This window comes from Oryctolagus cuniculus, chromosome 7, assembly GCF_964237555.1.
Source record: "Oryctolagus cuniculus chromosome 7, mOryCun1.1, whole genome shotgun sequence".
Taxonomy (NCBI): Eukaryota; Metazoa; Chordata; class Mammalia; order Lagomorpha; family Leporidae; genus Oryctolagus; species Oryctolagus cuniculus.
In genome coordinates, this window is record NC_091438.1 from 38,031,949 (window position 1) to 38,040,184 (window position 8,236).

General features: G+C 45.2%; 1 long non-coding RNA gene across 1 annotated transcript; it reads left to right on the forward strand.

Annotated features, from left to right (window-relative positions):
- On the forward strand, positions 1-7,640 carry LOC138850388 (uncharacterized). Its single transcript, XR_011390100.1, has 2 exons — positions 1-318; positions 6,753-7,640. It is a non-coding gene; the product is annotated as an uncharacterized lncRNA (long non-coding RNA).
- The last annotated feature ends 596 nt before the right edge of the window (positions 7,641-8,236 follow it).

Below are 8,236 nucleotides of genomic sequence, written 5' to 3' on the forward strand. Positions count from 1 at the left end.
GCCTCAACCGGACTGGGCGCTTGGCCCTCTGCCTCTCTACTGAGCTGCCCGCCTGGCCTGGTCAGGTGTAAATCTCTCAATCATGTAACCTCGCTCCTTCCCCCCCCCCCCCCCCCCCCCCCGCCAGTCTCTCAGGCTCTGTCTGGAGGGGTGCCTATCCATCCTTACAGATGTCCCTTCCCTAATAAACCTTGCTATTTTACCTCCCACTACTCTCTGTCTCACGCCTGAATTCTTTCTTGCGTGAAGACAAGAACCCTGCAATTTCTCCGGTAACATTTTTGGCGAGCCAGCCAGGAGTTTGAGAAGACATCGGAGGTCAGTATTCCTTCCTTCCCTCAAGCGGGACCGGATCTGTGGAAGTGACTGTTGAGTGTCCAGCACCCCACAGCTCTCCGAGAATGCGGAGTCCCCAACCCCCCTGGCCATGGCTTAGCCAAGGCTGAAACTCCAGAGGGATTGTAAGGAATGGGAGGGAAATTAGGAAGGGCAGTTGGCTGAGAGCCTGGAGACCCCCTGAGCTCGCTTTGGCTTCCCGGTGGCCGGACTGCGACCGGAGGACCAGGTCTCTCTCCAGGAGGGACGCCTGGTCACGCTGCCTATTGCTACATGAGCAGGGCTTAGCTTCGGTTGAGGCTAATATCGGCCCTCCAGGTAAACTCGGACAACTAGGTAGTAGGCAATCTTGAGCGATAGGAGATTTCGAACCCCACTCAGCCCCCAGACATCAGGGCCTTTCCCTATGCTCTCCTCCAGCTGAGATTCGTAGGGGAAGGTGAGGGCAGTCGCTCACATCTGGTCCTCTGTAGCTTTTCGCTTTCCTCCTCCTCCCGGGGCTCCCTCCCCCACTCTTTTGCTCTCCTCATCTGCATTCCCAAACAGCTGGCCTGGAGAAAGGGAGAGGGAAATTCCACAGGTCTCTCCACCTAAAGGAAAAAGCTGTTACCTGTTAACCATTTCCAACCTGGTAGAAAGTTTTCCGTCTTTGCAGCTTATGGTAGCTCTGGTGCGTTTTAAAGTTTTTGTGAGCTATTACTGTTGCTAAGCTTTGATTGCCTGAGGACTCAATCTGGAAAGGAGCTAAAGTTAACTATCTGTTTTAATTAACTGAGTGTTTGCAGTAGTCCTGATTGATCTAGCTTTGGTTGAATTATAGGAGGTTCCCAGCACTCTAGGTGAAACGGCGCACCTACCCAACCCCATGGCCAGTCCTGCTAGGCCCCAGCATGCACAGTCTTCCCTGTAAATGGGGGACCACAGCCTTTCTCTGCACTCTATTCCAGTCTATGTGGCATGCTGCACCCAGGCAGGCATAGCCAGATATCTCTAGGGAGAGCGCCCCCCCCAGGGCTGCTTTTTTTTTTCCCTCTCCTGGAGGAATTTCCAATTCAATACTACTGCTGGCCTTACCTAAGGGAGCCAGAACCTGTAATCCATTAACCCTTTCCAACCTGATAGGTTTTTCTCTTTGCAGTTAATGGAAACCTAAGCAATGGGCTCATATGCTGATGCTCTTTTCTGTGCTACTGTCCCTGACTTAGCTGATAAGAGTTTTCATGTGTCTTGAAGGTTTCGTGTTTTTCTATTTGTAGTACTGAGACTATGTTATTTGTCTGTTTTTAATGTTTGAGTGATTACCCAACTGATCAGAAATGTACTAATTTTGGCTAAATGGTTTGACTCTCTGACAGCTTAAATTCTATACCGAGTCTTCCAACTTTGGGCTTCCAGTCGGATCCCTGGAACTCTCAAAGGATGAGACTCTAAATTTGTTAAAGTAATAGCTGCTTGAGTCAATTCAGATTATGTGAAGTGTATTAAAATGTTGTAAATGGTATCAGACCTATGCTGTATTCATGTTTTTACTTTCCAGCTAGAGTGGTCTTATGAAAATGAGAGTAAATTCTGTGTATACAAGCCTTTATTTTGTTAACTAAAGTAAGCCAATATAGATTGGTTCAGAGAATTGAGTTAATGCAAACGCCCTTCAGTTTGCTCAGTTTGCTCAGTGGCTCACTTGCTCAGTTTTACATGTCTTTGATATGCTTTAAACTTGTTTCTCTTAATGATGAAGATCTTTTCAAAGTTGTAAACATGCACTAGTGTCCCTGTTGCTGCTCAGGTGTTATCCTTATGTTATTTAAAAGCATGGAAATATAATTTTAACTTTTAATTCAGATAATGGTGTGGTATTCATTAATAACTCAGTGTCTTAAGTCATCTAGGCATCAGTGCTAAGTAAAACTTGGGCAAATGTATTATGTGTACTTTTAACATCTCAAATTTGGTAAGAGAGACTATTTGAGTTTGTTAGCATGTATTCTCATAGGTTGTTCATACACGACAATTCAAGACTATGTAAAAGTAACTACAGGTGTAAAGTTTCAGAAGGTGTGAACAAGTCATGAAAAGTTTTAAAATGTTTACAATTTTAAAATATTGTTTACAGAGTTAAGTGCTAATGCCAAAATTACACTGACCTAAAGTTGAAGTCTGATCTTCTGTTATAACAATGGGGTTTTTTTTAAAAAAAATGTGCACTAATGTTAGTAAATATCTGGAAATGGTCTAAATCATAAATCTTGGAATCTGTTTTTGCAAAAACTGTAACGTCTCTTTTTAACAGTGTCTGCTTAATTGGTTACTGTGCCATTTCTAAAGTTAGGTCCTGTAAGCTCTTTTTGACTCTGTTAAATAATTCTGAGTTATGTGATGATTTTGTGTGCTAACTCTAATGTTCAAGGTTTTTATTTCTGGTTTATTCGACAACAAGAGACATAGAATTCATGTTCTGCCAAAGTAATCTATTGTGTACTCTACTGTCTCTGTTATTAGATCTGGTCTAAAAGTGTTAAAATCACCCTAAATTAATGGCTATCATTTCAGGATGTTAAGGAATTCTATTTTGACCAGATACTCTAAGTTCTCTTGGCACCTTTAACAGACTTTCTGAAAATCAAAGTTCTAAATTCTCTGGACTTTTGGTATCTCCAGAGGGCCCCTGGAGATGTCAAAAAATATATCTCTCATCTTGCAGAGATAATAACCAATCGAGCTGTTTAGATTAAAAGTGGTGCCAAGATGTGAAATGATGCTAAACTTCAGTTATAAACATGTTTCTTTCTAGCTGCTCCAGTCTCTGGCTCAGAAGCCAGATCCTTTAAAGAGGGACTGACAAAGTCTCCATCCAGCTAACACTAAATAACCAGGCATTGCTAGTTCAAATATATTGCTAGTTCAAATGTGGATCAAACAGGAGGTCTAGCCAAAAGGGAGAACGTGTTCCAAAAGAGACTTAGAGATGACGGAAGATGGTTATGCGGCAGATGCTAGAGAACTGGGTTCCAGGAGACCAAGAAAGCTCTAGTGTCCACAGGCTACACAGTGAAAGCCCGGAAGCCCCAAAACCTAAACTTATGGGTTACACGGTAAGACTAGTTAAACCCGGAAACCCAGGCCCATAACCCATTGGCTACACGGTAAATACCCGGAAGCCAAAGGATGGCAGAGACCTCTGCCACAATTTCTCCTCTAAGTCAGGCTACGCAGTAAGCGCTGGTCAAATGCCAGTTAAATCTGAAAACCCAGGAAGTCAGGCTAGAGACCCAACTCGCTGCCTCACTTCTCCTCTTTTCTCTTTCAGAAGGGAAGTTACTACTGTTCTGCAGGACTCTCCACTGTGATGTACGGTTTGATCCCCAGACCTTATGTAAGGGATGACTGACCTTTTCTGTAATAATGCCTGGCCACAGTATAGGGCACCAAACAGCATAGCCAGAAAAAGAGGTTAAACTATGAAATAATGTGACAGCTAGATTGATTTTTCGGTGTATGCGGTAAATGGGCAAAACTCCCCTTTTAAACCAAACTGAGGGATAGATAGGAAATTACACTGATGACCTCAAAGTATGCAAGCAGGTCACCACAGTTGATCTTACCTGAAAGGTAATAGTTCTCCTGGGCACGGTCTTAACTCTCAGGAAAATACTAAGTGTCAAATTTTGCCCATGACCATAGTTTTTCTAGCTCACCCTGATATTAAAGAAATCTCTAAAAATCAGGGTCAGGTTGAGCACCCCCTTGACTGACATCATAGAGGCTGCCTCCTTGGTCTACTTTATTAGAGACCAAGAGAATGAGGAGCAAGCAAGCAGCAAAGGATAGGCAATAGGCCAATCAATGGCTGCTTTACACGGTGATCTGCCATCAGGGAGACCCAGCAAGGTCAATGCACCCCAAACGGCACCTATTGCTGATATAAGGAGCCAGGGCATTGGGCAAGCAGCTGTCGTGACAGCAAATGCCTTCTGTCAGCTCTGCCAAGGGCACAGCCACTGGACATGGAACTGCCCTGGGTGTCGAAGGACTCCTGGTTCAGAACCGCAGACCCTGTGGCCCCAAGCTAAAAAGTGTTTGGCTCTGCCCAGCTTCTGCCCAGCTTCCAGCTCCAGCCACAGTTATTGAGGGGATGGCCTAGGGTCAGTGAAACGCAAGTTGCCTATTTCTATCAGCCTCCTGTTCAGCTCTCCTCCTAGTCCAGCCATGTAATGCAAGTCAACAGGGCGCCTCCCTTAAAGGAGATTTGCATCTCTTTCAATTCTCTTCCAGCACCCCATGGATAGGTCTGGGCCTCACACACCCAGCCAGGCCTTTAAAGTCTATCCAATAGTATTAAGCTTAGAAAGCCCTCCCTGCCAGTTCCTAAAAACAGGGCTTTCAGTAACAGCTAACTCAGATAGTCCTGCACCTATTTGGACAGGTCCTCACTGAGGACTTAAAGGGCCTATCTCTTGAAGGGGGTGCACAATAATCCATAATGTAGATGGTTAAATGTAAATGATTTGTCTCTTTTCCCAGCCTGAGACTCTAGTCTTGTACATTGGCTTAACTTCCTAGCAAAACTAGCTACTAGGTATCCAGAGGAAAACAGAGCATTGCTAGTCCATTAGAGTGTTAATTATTTAACCCTTATCCTCACCCCTGGGGAGAGAAAACCTGCCCCAGAGAGGATATGGGCCATGCAGCAAATTCCTACTTCTGCAAACTTCAGGCAGTCCCAGTTTTCTCTATCAGGTTCCTAGATACAGGGAAACAGCACAGTTCCTAAACCAGGCTCTCGACAGGCAGCCAAAGCAGAGCCCCCTCCTTTGGGGGAACGAGCAAACCACAGCCTTTGCTCAGCTAAAGGATGCTATGACTAAAGCCCTTGTGCTAGGACTGCCAAACCCAGAGAGACCCTCCCAGCTGTACATCACTGGGAGGCAGGGAGTCACCTTAGGCAGGTTAACTCAGGATCTGGGACCTGTTAAGCAACCTGTGGGCTACTTTTCTAAAACCTTAGACATGGTTGCACAAGGGTGGCCTCACTGCCTAAAGACAATGGCAGCAGCTGCCTTGCTGACAGAGGAGGTGTCTAGAATTACAGTGGGACAAGACATCACCCTTTATACCCCACATCAAATAAATTCTCTATTAGAGCAAAAGGGCTCTCACTGGCTCACAGATAGTAGAATACTAAAATATCAGGTCCTCCTTCTAGAAAACCCTCAGGTAAAAATAAGGCATTGCTCTACTCTAAACCCAGCTACTTTAATGCCAGTTCCAGAGGAAAGTGGTCCCCTCCACTCCTGTACTGAGACTATAGACTTGATCTACGCCACCAGAAGGGACCCAAGAGACAGCCCCCTGACTAACGCAGATGAAGTTTGGTTCACAGACAGAAGCAGTTTTGTCAAACGGGACCTGCTTCTCAGAGCATGCAACAGTTATGGCATGGCACGTTATTGAACTGTTTTCTGCCCCCAGGAAGTTTGCTCAGTTAACCGAACTGATCACTTAACCAGAGCTCTAGAACTAGGTAAGGACAAGAGAAAATAACTCCCAGGGGTCTATACAGCAAAAGGGAACTTACCCCAAGGAAGGCTGGAAAACAGATTTTACACAGCCTCTGTCAATGCTATAGGTACCTACCTGCTTGTACTTATAGGCACCTTTACTGGATGGGTAGAAGCCTTCCCAATCAGAACTAAAAGAGCTCAAGAAGTGACCAAAACTCTCCTGAAGGAAGTTATCCCATGCTTTGGTCTTCCAAAATTGTTACAAAGTGACGATGGGCCTTCCCTTATCTCCCAGGATACACAAGGAATTTGTAAGGTCCTAGGAATAACCTGGCACCTTCATTCTGCATGGAGACCTCAGTCTCCCAGTGAGGTAGAAAGAGCCAACCAGACTCTATGGAAAACACCACAAGTATAAAAATGTGTGCTTGGTAAGGAAGGTTAGAAAGGAAAGAGTGTTCTTGGTATTGAAGGTTAGAAGCAAAGAGTTTTTTAATAAGCAAAGGACATGGTTTGTAAGAATGACTTTATCCTGATGGCTAGTTTACTCTAGACTGGAATGAAAAAGATGAAATGTTTCAAGTAAGTTGAAGAGGGTGTGCGCAAGTCACAAAAGGCTATAAAAGGAACAAATATTGGACATGGTAACTGATGCTCCAGGAGGTGTCTGTGCCATTTTCCAGGAACAATGTCGTCTCTGGGTCAGACTGGACAGGTACAAACCCAAATTTGTACTTTTCCTGGACAAAGCCAAACAGCTCCAGGACCAGGCCAAGAGGGCTGGGATTTCTGGCCTGACATCTGGTCATGGAAATCCAGGCTATTTCCTCTCCTTGGCCCAATAACGTCTGTAATCTTGATACTTCTCTTTGGACTGTGTGTTTTTAATGCCCTTGTTTGTTTTGTCTCTAACAGAATAAAAGCTGTCAAACTCCAAATGGTCGTCAGACAAGGCTTCCAGCCCATTCCACTGGACAACCTGAGCAGCCCTCTGGACCCAGCAGCACAGTCTTTCCAAGGCCACTGTTGCACACCATAAAACAGGTAGCAAGAGGAAATACCCAAATCCCCCTCGACGCCCACATGCCAGCTTCGAAGAAGTTACAGAAAACGGAACTCCATCCATAATCCCAAAGAAGAATTTTGGGTATACCTCTTGAGGGGGGAATGTTAGGCAGGAAGTTAGGTATGAGCTTACGTGTGTGTGACAAAGGCCTCCAGACTATGTCCAGCATATGCATCTACATCTCAAAGTTATCCCGATAATGCTGCAGGGGCAGCCCAGTGTTCGCATCCTGCCCTGCCCCCTTCTACCTGATAACCTGCCAGGTGGAGATCTCTGCCCCTTCTGCCTGACAAATCTTCCACAATCTCCCAGATGCAGCCCAGTATCTGCATTTCAAACACCCTGCTCCGGATCCCCATTCTCTAGGGGGTCCTGCTCACCCTTCCTCTGAACCCAGGATGGCACCAGCTAGGCTTCCTCCTGTCTGATACCTTCAAGGGAAAACTCAGATAGGCGCTTCTTAGTATTTACAGCCATAAAATCCTTTGTTTCAGGAGGAGATGTGTGAAGACAAAGACCCATCTCCTTAAACCCCCCACCTCCCCCCGGCCTCAACTGGACTGCGCGCTCAGCTCTCTGCCTCTCTGCTGAGCCGCCTGCCTGACCTGGTCAGGTGCAATCTGTCTACTCAATCATGTAACCTCGCTCCCCCCCAGTCTCTCAGGCTCTGTCTAGAGGGGTGCCCATCCACCTTATGGATGTCCCTTCCCTAATAAACCTTGCTATTTTACCTCCCACTACTCTGTCTCATGCCTGAATTCTTTCTTGTGCGAAGACAAGAACCCTGCAATTTCTCTGGTAACAGAACCAACCCAAATGCCCATCAACAGTGGACTGGGTAAAGAAATTATGGAACATGTACTCTATAGAATACTATACAGCAGTCAAAAACAACGAAATCCAGTCATTTGCAACAAGATGGAGGAATCTGGAAAACATTATACTGAGTGAATTAAGCCAGTCCCGAAGGGACAAATATCATATGTTCCCCCTGATCGGTGACAACTAACTGAGCACCAAAGGGGAAACCTGTTGAAGTGAAATGGACACTATGAGAAACAGTGACTTGATCAGCTCTTGTCCTGACTGTTGATGAACAACTTAATTCTTTATCCATTTCAGTATTTTCTCTTTGTTTTGTTCTAGTACTATTGGTTGAACTCTGTAATTAACACACAATTATTCTTAGGTGTTTAAATTTTAACTGAAAAGTGATCCCTGTTAAATGTAAGAGTGGGAATAAGAGCGGGAGGAGATGTACAATTTGGGACATGCTCAAGCTAACTTGCCCCAAATGGTGGAGTTAGAATCATGCCAGGGGATCCCAATTCAA